The following is a 15,016-nucleotide window of genomic DNA, read 5'->3' on the forward strand; positions in this document are numbered from 1 at the left end:
TCTGACATCATCAGGGATTGTAAAAGGACAGGCGCCACCTGACTTGGCACACTTACGCCAATGCACAACTCTGTGATAGTTCGTATTGGACGAAGAGAGTGCTTGTCCATGCGTGTGTGTGCACAGTATAACAAATCAAAGTCCTGTACTATTGATAGTGGTGCAGAAGCAGAACCATCATATCAAGAGCCCTTATCAGGGCTAATCCTTTGCTTTGCTGTTTGTATCACATACATTCTGCATTTAGTGTAGGGAGGGAGAAAGAGTCGCAGGAGCAGGGAGAGTGACAGAATACAGTCTGTAGACAGGGATTAGGGCTATGAAGTCCATTTGCAAATATATAGAGGCAGCTTTTTTTGGGGGGAGCTGAAAAAATGTAATATATTTTGATCCATCAAGTATTACATGCTTTTAGATCTTTATTCGTGTTATATAACACTCCCAAAAATCATTGAAACATTTTCCTGGGGTAAGTTTCTCACCCATACACTATTCCATAGCGTGGAGTACATTTCTGTGATCTCAAACTAGAAAAAGCGTTTAAAAATTTTGTAGGGTTACATTTCTCAGCCATACAGTGTTATGTAGTCTTGGTACATTTCTGTGGACTCTAAAACTGAAAAAAAGAGTTAGAAATTAGAAAAGGGTTACATTTCTCAGCCATACAGTATTGCATGGTCTGGGTATATTTTTGTGATCTATAAAACTGAGAAAAAGCATTTAAAAATTTATTTCTCAGCCGTACAGTATTACGTGGTCTGGGTACATGTCTGTGATTTATAACACTCCAAAAAAGTTTCGAAATTTTTTACTGTATTCAATTAGTCATCCATACAGTGTAACATGCTTAGTGGGCGACAAAGATGGCAGAAACACGCGAGACTCCCGAGGGAGTGACCAGAGCCAGAGGAAGATGGCACAACAACAGAGGTGGCAGGAGCCTGTGGTCCTGATCTGGCCGATATCCCAGACCCACCAGGGCCTGAACCCAGGCAGAATCCTATACTGCTGGGGTTCTTGCGGACTGCAGATGGGAGAGCCAGGATTTAGGAACAGAGATAGATGCTGGGAAAGGAAGTTGTTTCTGCGCTCTCTGGAGTCACGACAAACCATTAGTATGGATAAAAATGTAGGTTTATTGTCTACGCGTTTCAGAGTCCACCGACTCCTTCCTCAGGACCTTTATGTATGGTTGTCCTGAGGAAGGAGTCGGTGGACTCTGAAACGCGTAGACAATAAACCTACATTTTTATCCATACTAATGGTTTGTCGTGACTCCAGAGAGTGCAGAAACAACTTCCTTTCCCAGCATCTATTTCTGACATATCCATAAGAAGCTGCAGCATTTGGAGTCCAGGCTTTATAGGTGTTGTGTCCCACACAACCCTACTAGGTGAGCAGTTTTTAGTACTTTCATGTAACATTTATTAATTGGATAAGACCCTATTGAGCTCTTGCATTTTTCCATAGGATTTAGGAACAGGAACTTGTGAGCAGACTGCGGGGCCTAGGCTGGTTGGAAGAGATAAGAGGTGAGCCAAGACCAGGTCTGGACAAATGTTATCGGGCCAGCTAGCTGTAAGGTACCGAGAGTTGGCATCCCAGGGGGTGGTAGTTACTTATGACGGTCAGTGGAGAAGGGGATCCATTGAAGAGTTTTATTGCCGATGGTGAAGGTGACACAGGGGGCTGTTGCCCATTTCTATATGTCGGGGGCTCCGGCACTACCTGAAGCTGGGTCACTTACAGCCCAGGCACCTTGGAATCAGGCTCCAGGAAGCAGTTGGAGGCAGTCCCCCCAGCCTCAAGAGGAAGAAGAAGAGGACACCTGAAGAAGATTACTGTATTACCCTGCTTATAATTTTTTACTGACTTGGCATTTTGCGCAAAACCTTTATGAGTGTAGGAGTACAGCAACTACACTTTAAAAATATTTCAATGAGGCCCGACAGTTGTTGCCTTTCAGGTGTCTATGGATGACCCTCCTCATCATTTTTTACTGACTTTGAACTTTCTGCAAATCCTTTATGAGTGTATAAGTACATAACGTACACTTTCGAAATATTTACTTTAAAAATTTATTTATGGATTCAATGACTCATGCATACAGTTTAACACGGTTATTATTGAGTTACAGTGGTATGTAAGTCTTAAAAAAAGCGCTGAAAACTATTTCTGGATTCGATTACTCATCCATAGAGTATTACGTGCTTTTCGTCACATTTTGTTGGTATATAACACTCAAAAAACTTGTTAAAAATTTATCCGTCTCATATTGCTCATCCACAGACTATTCTGTGGTTTGGAGTACATTTAGTTGGTATATAACCCTCAAAAAAATTGTTCCAAAATTTATCGGTATTATATTGCTCACCCATAGACTATTCAGTGGTCTGGAGTACATTGATATTGATATCTAACCCTCTAAAAAAATTCAAAAATCTATTGGTATTATGTTGCTCATCCATACGGTATAATGCGTTCTGGGGTATATAACACTCCAAAAAAAGCATTTCAAAAATTTTCGGGATTGAATTAGTAAAGTAAGCCATACAGTGTAACGTGCTTACTGGTCGTCAAGGCAACAAAGATGGCCAAATTCCGTGAGAATCCTGAGGGAGCAACTTAAGGAATATCAGTGCCAGACCAAGCTGGTGCGACAGCGGAGGTGGCAGGAGCCTGTGGTCCGGAACCAGCCGCTTTACCAGAACTTCCAAAATGTACTATTGTCACATATACTCTAAAACTTGGATGGTGTTACATTTTGTTGGTTTTAAAAACACCTAAAAAATTGGGTTGGTACAGGTGTATAAATTTGGTTGGTCAAAAATTTACGATTACCATCAAGATTTTTTTTTTTTGAAACAAAGATATTTTGTCACAGTTTGCTTTAGGAACAATCTTTTCAGTAAAAGAAGTTTCATTTCTTACAAACTGTGTAATCTTGAACCCATATCTGTGGGAGTAATGTGCCTTTAAGCCGCTGTGTGTACTAGGCAACCATGTCTGTGAGGGTACTGTGGGCCATTGTCTGGGTGTGCAATTTGTTATCAGCTTCTGTGGGATAAATGTGGAAATATGCTCTGTGCGTGAAATTTTTTATTACTTTCTGTGGGGCTACTGTACCCAAAAGCCTTTGTGTACTCTACAGCTGTGTCTATATGAGTAGTGTGGCGAAATAATTTATTTTACTCCAGCTTTGTGGCGGGCCTAAAGCCCACTAAAGGATTTAAATTACTCACTCCAATTACAGAGCCTCTAAATTGTCGTTGATGGATATTTTGTCTAGCAATATCAGCTGCTGACTCATATGAGAAGGTTAATTTGCTTGACTGCTGCCTTTCTTGGATATGGTACACGTTTATCAGGTTCTATCTCCGGAATAGAAACCTGATTCTACGTTACACTGAGGGTGCATCCAGTTCCTTCACTTTGTGATCCCCTCTTAATCATGGCCCCAGTTGGAACAAACAAGAAAATAGAAACAGAGTACATTTCCATTATCCCTACCTGAAGTATTCACGCATGGTTGTCTCCATTGAACACTATTTTTTTCAAGGGAAACACTTCAGGTCCCCGGAACCCTAAGGCAAGAGCATTGGGAGGCGTCCCATTGCAAAGGGGCTGGGACTGCAGCAGCAAGCCTCGGGCGGACCGACAGCTGTATCCAGAATCAAACTACAAGCTTTTTATCTGCGGCTGCTTGTACGCTACTGAAGGTGAAATTTTGGAGCTGTGGGGGAAATGTGTCAACAACATGCTATGTGGTTGAAATTTTTAACTTGATTGCCGGTAGCAAGCCTCGCTGCGGACCACCAGCTCGACCCAAGATCATACTAACAGCTTTTCATAGGCAGCATTTGTAACATGCACTACTGGAGCAGACATTTTTGAGCTGTGGAAGTACTGTGCCTCATTGTCTAAGTATGAAACTTTTAATCAGCTTTCTCAGGGAAATTTGAAAACATGCTGTGTGGGTGAAATTTATTATCTGCTTCTGTGGGAGAAATGTGTCAACAACATACCATGTGGGTGAAATTTTTAAGCTGCTAATGTAGGGGTATTCTGCCCCATGCTGTGTGTGAAATTTGTAAGCTGCTAAGGTAGGGTTACTGTGGCCCATGCTTTGTGGGTGAAATATTTAACTGGACTGAAAGTAGCAAACCTCAGTCTCTGTGATTGCACTGTTAAAATTTTTATGTTATTCGTTTACTTCCTATTTTACCATAATTGCTATGGTGAAAGAACCCCTTTAAGTCATTTTCCTGTCCATATTTGTTTGCAGGGCAATTATCCTGCTCTTACCCCCATTTAGCTTCCATTTGCAGCCCCCATAGCCCTGACTATGACCATTTTATAGCCATTTTAAAGCACTGAAGTTTGTGTCCCCATTGATGTGTATTGGATTAGGATCCGGGGTCAAGTTCGAGGTCAAATTCGGACCCGAACCCAACTTTTAACTGTATGTTTGGCAAACCCGAACATCCATGGGTTTGCTCATCTCTACTTGTGAAATATACTGTCGAACTGTGAAATTTGGTTGGTTTGAAATAAAAAAACAAAATTGGTCCATATACTCCAAAAATTGGTTTGTGTGAAACTTCGTTGCTTTTACAAAAAAAAAAATCGCCTGGTACCGGTGTAATAATGTGGTTGTTCAAAAATTGGCTCTTGTCACTTATACTGTAAAACTTGGTTTGTATCAAAATTTGTTGCTTTTAAAAAAAAGTAAAAAGAAAAATTGGTCAGCTACAGGTGTAGAAATTAGGTTGTTCAAAAATTGACTATTAGGCCACGGCCCACTATCAGTATTTGGTCAGTATTCGGTCAGTATTTTTTCTCAAGAGTGGGAGCCAAAACCAAGTGAGGAACAATCAGAGAAAAAGTATAATATAAACAAGTGCAACAATTCTGCAGTCATCATCCACTCATGGTTTTTGCTCCCACTGCTGAGAAAAAATACCAACCAAATACTGATAGTGGGGCCGTGGCCTTACCATCAAGATTTTTTTTTTTTTTACAACAAAGATATTTTGTCAAACAGTTTGTTTTTTGTTAACAATCTTTTCAGTAAATGATGTTTCATTTCTGTTATGTTCTGCTACCAGAGCTAAGGAAAGAGAGGAGATCTGTCCCTACGATAGAACTCAGCTGAATCCCTACGATGTAACAGGGAACCTGATCCTGCGATCAGACCTGCTAAAGTCCTAAGCTAGTCTGTACGAAGACCTATAGATGTGGGGGAGGAATCCCTACAAGTACTAAGGACTGGGAGGAATATGGGACACCTCCTAACAGAAATAGTAGCAGACAGACGAACAAACAAAATATAAAGAACATAGAGGTCAGTAAACCAAGCAAACTAACAGAGCAAGACACAGAGCACAGGCTAGCTAGAAAGTAGATATACAATGAAGTCCAGCAAAGCCAGAAGGGCGGAGCAGGATTAAATAGGCCAACAAGGTCATGTGACCAGCAAAGGAAAAAAAACCTAACAGCAAGGTTCTAACAATTTCTTGCAAACAGTGCAGTTAAAAAAAATGTAAATGATGTAGAAAAAAAGGTGGCCTACTTGTGATATACAGAATACTGTCGAACTTGGTTCATGTGAAATTTCATTGTTTTGACATAAAAACCAAAATTGGCCTGGTACAGATGGGGAAATGTAGTTGTTCAAAAATTTACTATTGTCCCATATACTGTAGAACTTGGTTTATGTGAAATTTTGTTGATTTGAAATGAAAGAAAAAAATTGTCCTGATACAGGTGTTGAAATTTGGTCTCTCGGTACTCGGTCCCCAGCCGCCACTGTTTCTCCTACTGTGGCGTCCCGTATTCTACCAGCATGTGTCCAGGAACATCACCCATACCCTTACCAATGCACTTACTGGTATTGTCCACTTAACGACTGACAAAAGGACAAGCGCTTGTGGCCAGGGACGCTCCATTTCCCTAACGGCGCACTGCATGAACATTGTGGAGGCTGGGGCCGAGTCATGTCACACGTGCTCCTGACGCCGAGGATTGCTGGCCCTCCTTCTATCAGTGATTCCTCCACCTCCTACACCAGTTCTTGCACCCCCTCCTGCTCTTCCTCAACCTTCATCTCTGATGTGCTATTTCAGAGCGCATCGTCCACATGAGCCGGAAGCTGGGAGCTATGCAGCACTGCCTCAGCAAAGCGGCAACAGGCTCTGCTGAAGACACTTTGTCTAAGAGACGAACAGCACACAGTGGCAGAGTCACTTAAAGGAATAACAGACCAGACAGATCTGTGTTTTTTGCTGCTGAACTTCCAACCAGGCATGGTCGTGTGTGATAATGGGCGTAACCTGGTGGCTGTGAAGCTTGGCAAGCTCACACATGTACCATGCTTGACACATGTCCTCAACTTGGTAGTTCAGCGTTTTCTGAAAACCTACCTAGATTTGCTAGCACTTATGGTCAAGGTTCGCTGCACCAGCGCCCATTTACGCAAGTCAGCTAGAGCTGCAGCAGTGCTGCAACAGCATATGCAAGTACCAGCTCACCGACTGGTGTGTGACGTGACCACATGCTGTGACTCCATGCTGCACATTCTAGCAAGGCTCTGTGAGCATCAGAGGCCAGTTGTGGAATACCAGCTCCAACATGCTCGTCGGTATTCTGGTCAACCTCCACACATAACAGCTGAAGAGTGGGCATGGATGTCTGACATTTGTACGGTTCTCCAAGACTTTGAGGACTCCACAAAGATGGTGAGTGGCAATGACGGCATCATCAGCGCAACGATCCCGCTTATGTGCCTATTTATATAGTCGCTGGTGACAATTAAACATGAAGCTTTGCATCTGGACCAGGTGGAAACAGAGAAAGACACGAGAAAAGGAGATAATACCCAGCCCAGCCTCATCTCATCTGCTCAGCATGGATTGGTTAACAATGAGGAGGTGGAAGCTGAAGAGGAGAAACAGGACCTGGCAAAAGAAGGTAATACCAATAAAAGTTTCGTCCTGTCTCCCCGATGTGGATAGATTGAGGATGTGAATTAGAAGGAAGAGTTGGAGGAGGAGGAGATGGAGAGTCATCATCATGGTGGAGACAGTGAAGTGTTGGCTATAGGGAGCTTGGCACATATGGCTGAATTTATATACCGCTGTCTTTCCCGTGACCCTTCCAGTTACATTCATCTTGGCCATAAAAGAGTACTGGTTGTCTACCATACTAGACCCATATTGCAAAAAAATGTTTGGATTTCTTCTTCCTGAGGTGGAGAGGTCTTCTAAAATGGTGCTATACCAGAAAGCCATTGTGGAAAATTTGGTGAAAAATTCCCATCAGACAATGGTAGTGGCAGAGGACAAGCTTCCTTGCCAAACCAAGGAGGAGAGGTGAGGGAGACGCACACCAGGTACAGCAGAGGCAGGGGTACACCGTCAAAGGCCTGGGCCAATTTGATGACACCCTCCCAGTGTCGATGCCCTCATGACTGGGTATTTTTTAACAAAGAAGGAAAAGTTTTAAAAGATGGTCATGCAATACCTGGCTGACAAAACCAGCATTATCCCTAATTCCTCTGCGACCTTCAGCAATTTGGTCTCAAAGCTGGACATCTGACATGAGCTGTCCCTCTATGCCTTGGTGGTGTTGTGCTGCCCTGCCGCTAGTGTCTTGTCTGAGTGGACTTTTAATAACAGACAGGTACTTTTGCCTGTCAATGGAAAGTGCTGACAGGCTCACTCTGATAACAATGAACAAAGCATGGCTTAGACCTGACTTTTACACACCACCAGATGACAGCAGCACATAAAGTGTTTTTAATGCTATATTTGAATGAGGCCCGCCAGTTGTTGCCTTATAGGGTGTATAATGGTATTTGCACTGTATGTATATTTTTTTGCAGTTTGTGCAAATCATTTATGAGTGTAGGAGTACCACAACTACACTCTGTTCACAATATTTGAATGGGGCACTACAGTTGGTGCCTTCAAGGGTGCATGGACGACAGTGCTTGCAATTTTTGGCAGGATTTGCACTTAGTGCATATCCTTTATGAGTCTGGGAGTACCACTACATGACAATTTGAAAAGAATGTGTATGAGGCCCTCCTTTATGTCTAATACAGCATGTATCTGAGTCCCTCTGAGTCTCTAATTTTTGGAAGTTCTTGCTTCCTTCATAAATTACACTGAAATTTCCTATTTTTTTCATAAAAAATTCAATTTTGGTTTACTTAAATTATATTTTTTTAATCCTACTTAAATTTTGCTTTATATACATGTCAGTATACAGGAAGAAATGTTTCTTAACAACATTTTTTTCCTGTGAACTGCAATTTCTCGTCGATTTGGAATCTTTTATTGTCAGTCCTTAAAGTGGAGTAAATGTGTGACAGCATTGTTCTCAGAGATGCTTCCAGGGGTCTTCCCCATGCTGTTCTCCTTCCATTCAGCACTTTTTCCCCTCCATTTGAACATTTTCACTGCCCCTCAGACCTCCTTGTAGGGCCTGTCGGAAAAATGCTTGAATTTCCCATTGACTCCCATTATATTCGTTAATTGAAATGAGCACTCGAGCATTAGGAATTGCTCGGTCCGAGTAACGAGCAACCAAGCATTTTAGTGCTCGCTCATCTCTACTTAAGAACTGAGGTTTAGTATGGAAAAAGTGCACATGAGAATGACTTCACTATAAATTTATAACTAGAAAATAAAGATTCCAGCAGCAAGATAAACAACATACTTAGCAAAAGGACAGACAGTAAAAATGAAGAGCATCAGGTATAAGTGATCAGTATAAGTGAAGATAAACTGCTAATGTATGTGATAATACTGTACATTCATAACGAGCATAACGAGAACCCATACTAGGGTGTGAACACACAGTCCCAAGATAGAGCACTAGAAGTTTAAGAATCTGTGGTTTTTCCTTCATCATCACTTAGAACCAAAAACACAAACAATTCTTGGAACTGTAATAAATTGCTACTGTGGGCCACATACAGTTTACCCACAAAATGTACTATGATAGGACAAACACATTTCCTATATGAACTTTTGTTAGGTTATAAAAAAGCATCTGACATAGCAATCAACCAACATTATGGCACTTAAATCAGCTTTAACCCCTTTACCCCCGAAGCTGGTTGCACGTTAATGACCAGGCCAATTTTTACAAATCTAACCACTGTCACTTTATGAGGTAATACCTCTGGAACGCTTCAACGGATCCCGCTGATTATGAGAATGTTTTTTCGTGACATATTGTACTTCATGATAGTGGTAAAATTTCTTTGATATCACTTGCGTTTATTTGTGAAAAAATCGGAAATTTGGCGAAAATTTCGCAATTTTCAAAATTTGAATTTTTATGCCCTTAAATCAGAGAGATATATCACACAAAATACAGTAGTTAATAAATAACATTTCCCACATGTCTGATTTACATCAGTACAATTTTGGAAATATTTTTTTTTTTTATTGGGGAGCTATAAGGGTTAAAAGTTGACCAGCAATTTCTCATTTTTACAAGAAAATTTGCAAAACCATGTTTTTAGGGACCACATCACATTTGAAGTGACTTTGAGGGGCCTTTATGACATAAAATACCCAAAAGTGACACCATTCTAAAAACTGCACCCCTCAAGGTGCTCAAAACCACATTCAAGAAGTTTATTAACCCTTCAGGTGCTTCACAGGATTTTTTGGAATGGGGAAGAAAAAAATGAACATTTAACTTTTTTTCACAAAAATGTTACTTTAGACCCATTTTTTTTTTTCAGGGGTAACAGGAAAAAATGGACGCCAAAATTTGTTGTGCAATTCTCCCTGAGCATGCAGATACCCCATACGTGGGGAAAAAACACTGTTTGGGCACACGGCAGGGCTCAGAAGGGAAGGAGCCATTTGACTTTTTGAATGTAAAATTTGCTTGAATAATTAGCGGACGCCATGTTGCATTTGGAGTGCCCCTGATGTGCCTAAACAGTGGAAACCCTCCATAAGTGACACCATTTTGGAAACTAGACCCCTCAGGGAACTTATCTAGATGTGTGGTGAGCACCTTGAACCCCCATGTGCTTCACAGAAGTTTATAACATGGAGCAATGAAAATAAAATTTTCACATTTTTCCCACAAAAATGTTTTTCAGCCCCCAGTTTTGCATTTTCATAAGGGTAACAAGAGAAATTGCACCATGCAACTTGTCGTGCAATCTCTGCTGAGTAAGCAGGTACCCCATATGTGGGGTAAAACCACTGCTTGGGCGTACAACAGGGTTCGGAAGGGAAGGAGCGCCATTTGACTTTTTGAATGTAAAATTTGCTTGAATAATTAGCGGATATGACCCTGATGTGGAAAAACCCCACAAGTGACACTATTTTGGAAACTAGACCCCTCAGGGAACTTATTTAGATGTGTGGTGAGCACCCTTAACCCCCCAGGTGCTTCACAGAAGGTTATAACATGGAGCCGTGAAAATAAAAAAATCTTACTTTTTCCACAAAAAGGATCTTTTAGCCCCAAATTTTTTATTTTCACAAGGGTAAAAGGAGAAAATAGAACCTAAAAACTGTTGTGCAATTACTCCTGAGTACGCCAATACCCCATATGGGAGGAAAATACACTGTTTGGGAGCACGTCAGGGTTCAGAAAGGAAAGAGCACTGCGTGACTTTTTGAATGCAAAATTGGCTGGAATCAAGAGCGGATGCCATGTCGCATTTCGGGAGCCCCTGATGTGCCTAAATAGTGGAAACCCCCCCACAATTGACTCCATTTTGGAAACTAGACCCCTCAAGGATTTTATCAAGGGGTACAGTGTACATTTTGAACCCAGATGTACGACAGAATTTGATAACATTATGTCATCATATTGAATAAGTTGTCATTAGTCTTGAGCGCAAGTGCTCGCTACTTGAGTTTGCATCGGGTACTCGGGTAGGCACCATGTATCGCAGGTGCTTTAGTGACATGCTCGAGTTCCTGCCCCGCATATTTCACAGTTGTTAGACACCCCAAAAAAAACCATGCGGGGATCACTCGTGCATGGCAGGCGATCCCAGCAACGTTTTTTTTGGCCGCGAAGCATATGAGGCAGAGACTGGAGCATGTCACTCAAACACCCACGATACTCAGTGCATACCCGAGCACCCAATGCAAACTCAAGTAGTGAGCACTTGCGCTCAACACTAGTCACCATATCGTCATCTTTTTTTCTTACTTTTGATAAAAATCCCAACCCCAACCCTAATACAACCCCAACCCTAGCCCAACCCTAACCCTAGCCCAACCCTAACCCTAGCTCAACCCTAACTCTAGCCCAAACCTAACGAGAGCCCAACCCTAACCCTAGCCCAACCCTAACCTTAGCTCAACCCTAACTCTAGCCCAACCCTAACGAGAGCCCAACCCTAACCCTAGCCCAACCCTAACCCTAACCCCAACCCTAGCCCAACCCTAACCCTAGCCCAACCCTAACCCCAACCCTAATACAACCCTAACCCTAGCACAACCCTAACCCTAGAGTTTATTTTTTACGCCGTTCCTCGTGTGGTATAAGTGATTAGACGACTTTATTCTTTGGGTTGGTGCGATTACAGCGATATCAGATTCATATCGGGTTTTTATGATAGACAGCTGTCACACACTAAAAGACACTATTTTTTTGCAAAGACTAGGTTTTGCATCACCATATTTTGAGAGCTATAATTTTTCCTTATTTTGGTCGACAGAGTCATGTGATAGTTTGTTTTTTGCAGGATAAGCTGACGTTTTTATTGGTACCATTTTCAGGCATGTGACATTTTTTGATCGCTTTCTATTCCGATTTTTGGGAGGCAGCATAAGCAAAAACCAGCAATTCTGGAATTGTTTTTATGGGGGTTTTTTATGCCACTCCGCGTGTGGTAAAATTGATAAGGCAGGTTTATTCTTTGGGTCAGTGGTACCGCAGTTATATCTTTTTTTATGTTTTGGCGCTTTTACACAATAAAAACTATTTTCTAGAAAAAAACAATTTTTGTATCGCTTTATTCTGAGAGCTATAACTTTTTTATTTTTCGGATGATAGAGCTGTATGGCGGCTTGTTTTTTGTGGGACAAGATGACGTTTTCAGCGGTACCATTTTTATTTACATTCGTCTTTTTGATCACGTGTTATTCCATTTTTTGTTTGGAGATATGATGATAAAGCATTGTTTTTTGCTTCGCTTTTTATTTATTTTTTTACCGTGTTCACAAAGCGGTTATTTAGTGGGACAGGTTTATAGGTCAGGTCGTTCCGGACGCGGCGATACAAAATATGTGTACTTTTATTGTTTTTTTGTTTTTTTTCATAATAAATAAATATTATGGGTTCAATATATTTTTATTTTTTGGGGATTATTTTTTTCATTTTTTTGATATTTTTACAATTTTTTTTACATTTTTTTTCACTTTACTACACTTTTTTTTACTTTTACACATTGTCCCACTATGGGACTTTCACTTTTTGCAGCCTGATCAGTCGTATAGCATAGTGAGCAGCAGCTCCCTAAGCCATGCAGCCTGTCAGCGCTGCATACAGGGGAGACATTACTTTGGTCATGCACTGCGCATGACCAAAGTAACTTCCTGCCTCTTGGTGACCCGGATGTTGTCATGACGACATCGGGTCATCATGACAACATTCGGAAGCCAGCTCAGACATCACTGGACGCCGGCAGGAGAGGTTAGTATAGCGATCACCTCCCCCCTTGCCCCCGCAATGCTGCGATCGATTTCTATCACAGCATTGTGGGGGTTAATGTGCAGGGAGCGGTGCGGGACCACTCCCTGCACATAGCATCGGGTGTCAGCTGTGACAGTCAGCTGACACCCGGCGGCGATTGCCCCGCACCCCTTGTGTGCGGGCGCGATCGCATTATGCGTAATAGTACATAGCTGGTCCATAAGTCCCAAGGCGCAGCTACGTACTAGCACTGACATCTTCGGAAAGGGGTTAAAGCGTAACCATTGTTTTATTTTTTATTTAATAAATCAATAGCACACATGAAAGTAAACAATTTTGTAATATATCCTATTAGAGAAATCTGCTATTTTTCTTCTCCTGGATTTATATTTAACTCTTAATTTACATGTAAAATCTAAGAAATCTTTATTCAATAAAGACAGATTTTCACATTACTGATATAGGAGATGAGAATTGCTACTCATAAGATTCTAGAGAGAGGGGAGGAGCTAGATACCAGAGTGTCTGTGTCTGCCTCTAGCTCCTACCCTATTCATAGAATCTTATGACCAGCAACTGTCTTTTCCTATCTTAGTAATGGGAAGAACTATCTTCAATGAATACAGATTTTTACAGATTTTAGCTAGTGAAAGATCAATCCAGGTGGATTTCTCTGATGCCTATTTTCATGTGTACTATTGATTTAACCATTGCCATAACCATCGTATGGATCATAAAGTCAAGATATAATAGACAGATGATCCGTCCTTTCTTTTCTAAAAAACTGCATCAAAATACCCTATCTTAGCAGCTGTTGGTTATTAGCTGATAGCTGCAGGTCTAGCTGCTGAAATCCCTGGCATCTGCTACTATTGCAAGGTGAAACATTGGGTGGATACAGAAGACATGCGGTGCTGACATCTGCTACTATTGCAAGGTGAAACATTGGGTGGATACAGAAGACATGCGGTGCTGAGTTTTCCAGAGCAAGAGCCATTATTTTCAATCACTCTTGTCTTTGGCAAATAGAAGAGTGTTGCAAAAGTTCTAGGGAGGACCCATAGACGTAACAGAATTGCCCAATGGAGCAATCCATTTAACTAAGTAAAGTTGGGACCACTTTCCTCCATATATGTGTAGGCATATTTTCTTTTTTTATAGTTATTGATTTTTTACTTTGTGTTCCCTATAAGGTCAGAAAAGATATTTGGGTGACAATTCAACATGAATTTTTTTTTTTGAATTGCCGATTTCCCCTGTAATTTGGGATGGTGTATTAATCACAGTTACAGGACAATCCAGCCTCCTGCTTGTACTGTAGAGGTGATCTGAGTCTGCTAAGAACCAGCAGCTCTCGCACCCTCCTGTCACCCACCAATAGCGTGGTCAGTGGGACTGCTTCCTAAACTCTATAAAAAAGGATCATTCAATGGTATAAATATAGGATCAGGAAAGCAGATTTGGTAATAAATCATATTTGCATTCTCCATGTGGAGTCTGGCTGTCTCTGAAAATCAGTTCCCCACTCCTGAGCTGTATAATATCTGTGCAGCTGTTGACTCTCCGAGGACTGCCCCGATGTTTTCAAATTTTGGCTTGTCAGCAAGTGATTTTTCATTTACTACAGTCCCTCATATTCAAAATGTTAAAAATTACCTGTTCATAATAATAATAATATTAATAATAATAATAATTTATTATGTAGTAATGTTATTAATATAGTGCCAAGATCATTTGTAGCATTTTACAATTAAGCAGGGACTCTTATAGACAATAATGACATTAGAAAGTAACACATAATACAACAGTTACAGCAGGAGTGAGGTCCCTGTCTAAGGGCTCTCTCACACGAGCATTTACATCGGATGAGTGCTATCCAATGTTTTATCGGATAGCATATGGACCAATGTTATACTATGGAGCAGTGCAGGTCTGTGTTTTTTTCTCATGCTGATCCGGCATGAGAAAAAAATCGCAGCATGCTCGGAGCAGAGTTTGAGCTGAGTTTCTTTAAGATAATTATCTCGTAGAGAGAATATACGCTTGTGTGACCCCGGCCTAAGTACAGTTACCAAATGCTATTGGGCGCATGGAGGATGTGGAGATAGATAATTAGGAGGGACCAGATTCTGAGGAAAATTTAGAAAGTGGGAACAGGGAAGAGTTAGTTTAGTGAAGTGAGTCGTTACATATTATTATATTTGTTATAATTATATACTTTGATTATGTACTGTATATTCTGTTTCTGACCATGTCTACATATGAAAACTTGAGTAATAGGAGAATCTATCCATTATTACTGTAATAGTTAGGACAGTGTTAACACGTT

General features: G+C 41.0%; 1 protein-coding gene across 2 annotated transcripts in view; it reads right to left on the bottom strand.

Moving 5' to 3' along the window:
* VEPH1 (ventricular zone expressed PH domain containing 1) overlaps window positions 1-15,016 on the bottom strand; it is a 688,962-nt gene that overhangs the window by 86,677 nt on the left and 587,269 nt on the right. The window lies entirely within an intron of this gene.

Source organism: Phyllobates terribilis, unplaced genomic scaffold (assembly GCF_046119375.1).
Source record: "Phyllobates terribilis strain yellow unplaced genomic scaffold, ASM4611937v1 Scaffold_3__8_contigs__length_932513732, whole genome shotgun sequence".
Taxonomy (NCBI): Eukaryota; Metazoa; Chordata; class Amphibia; order Anura; family Dendrobatidae; genus Phyllobates; species Phyllobates terribilis.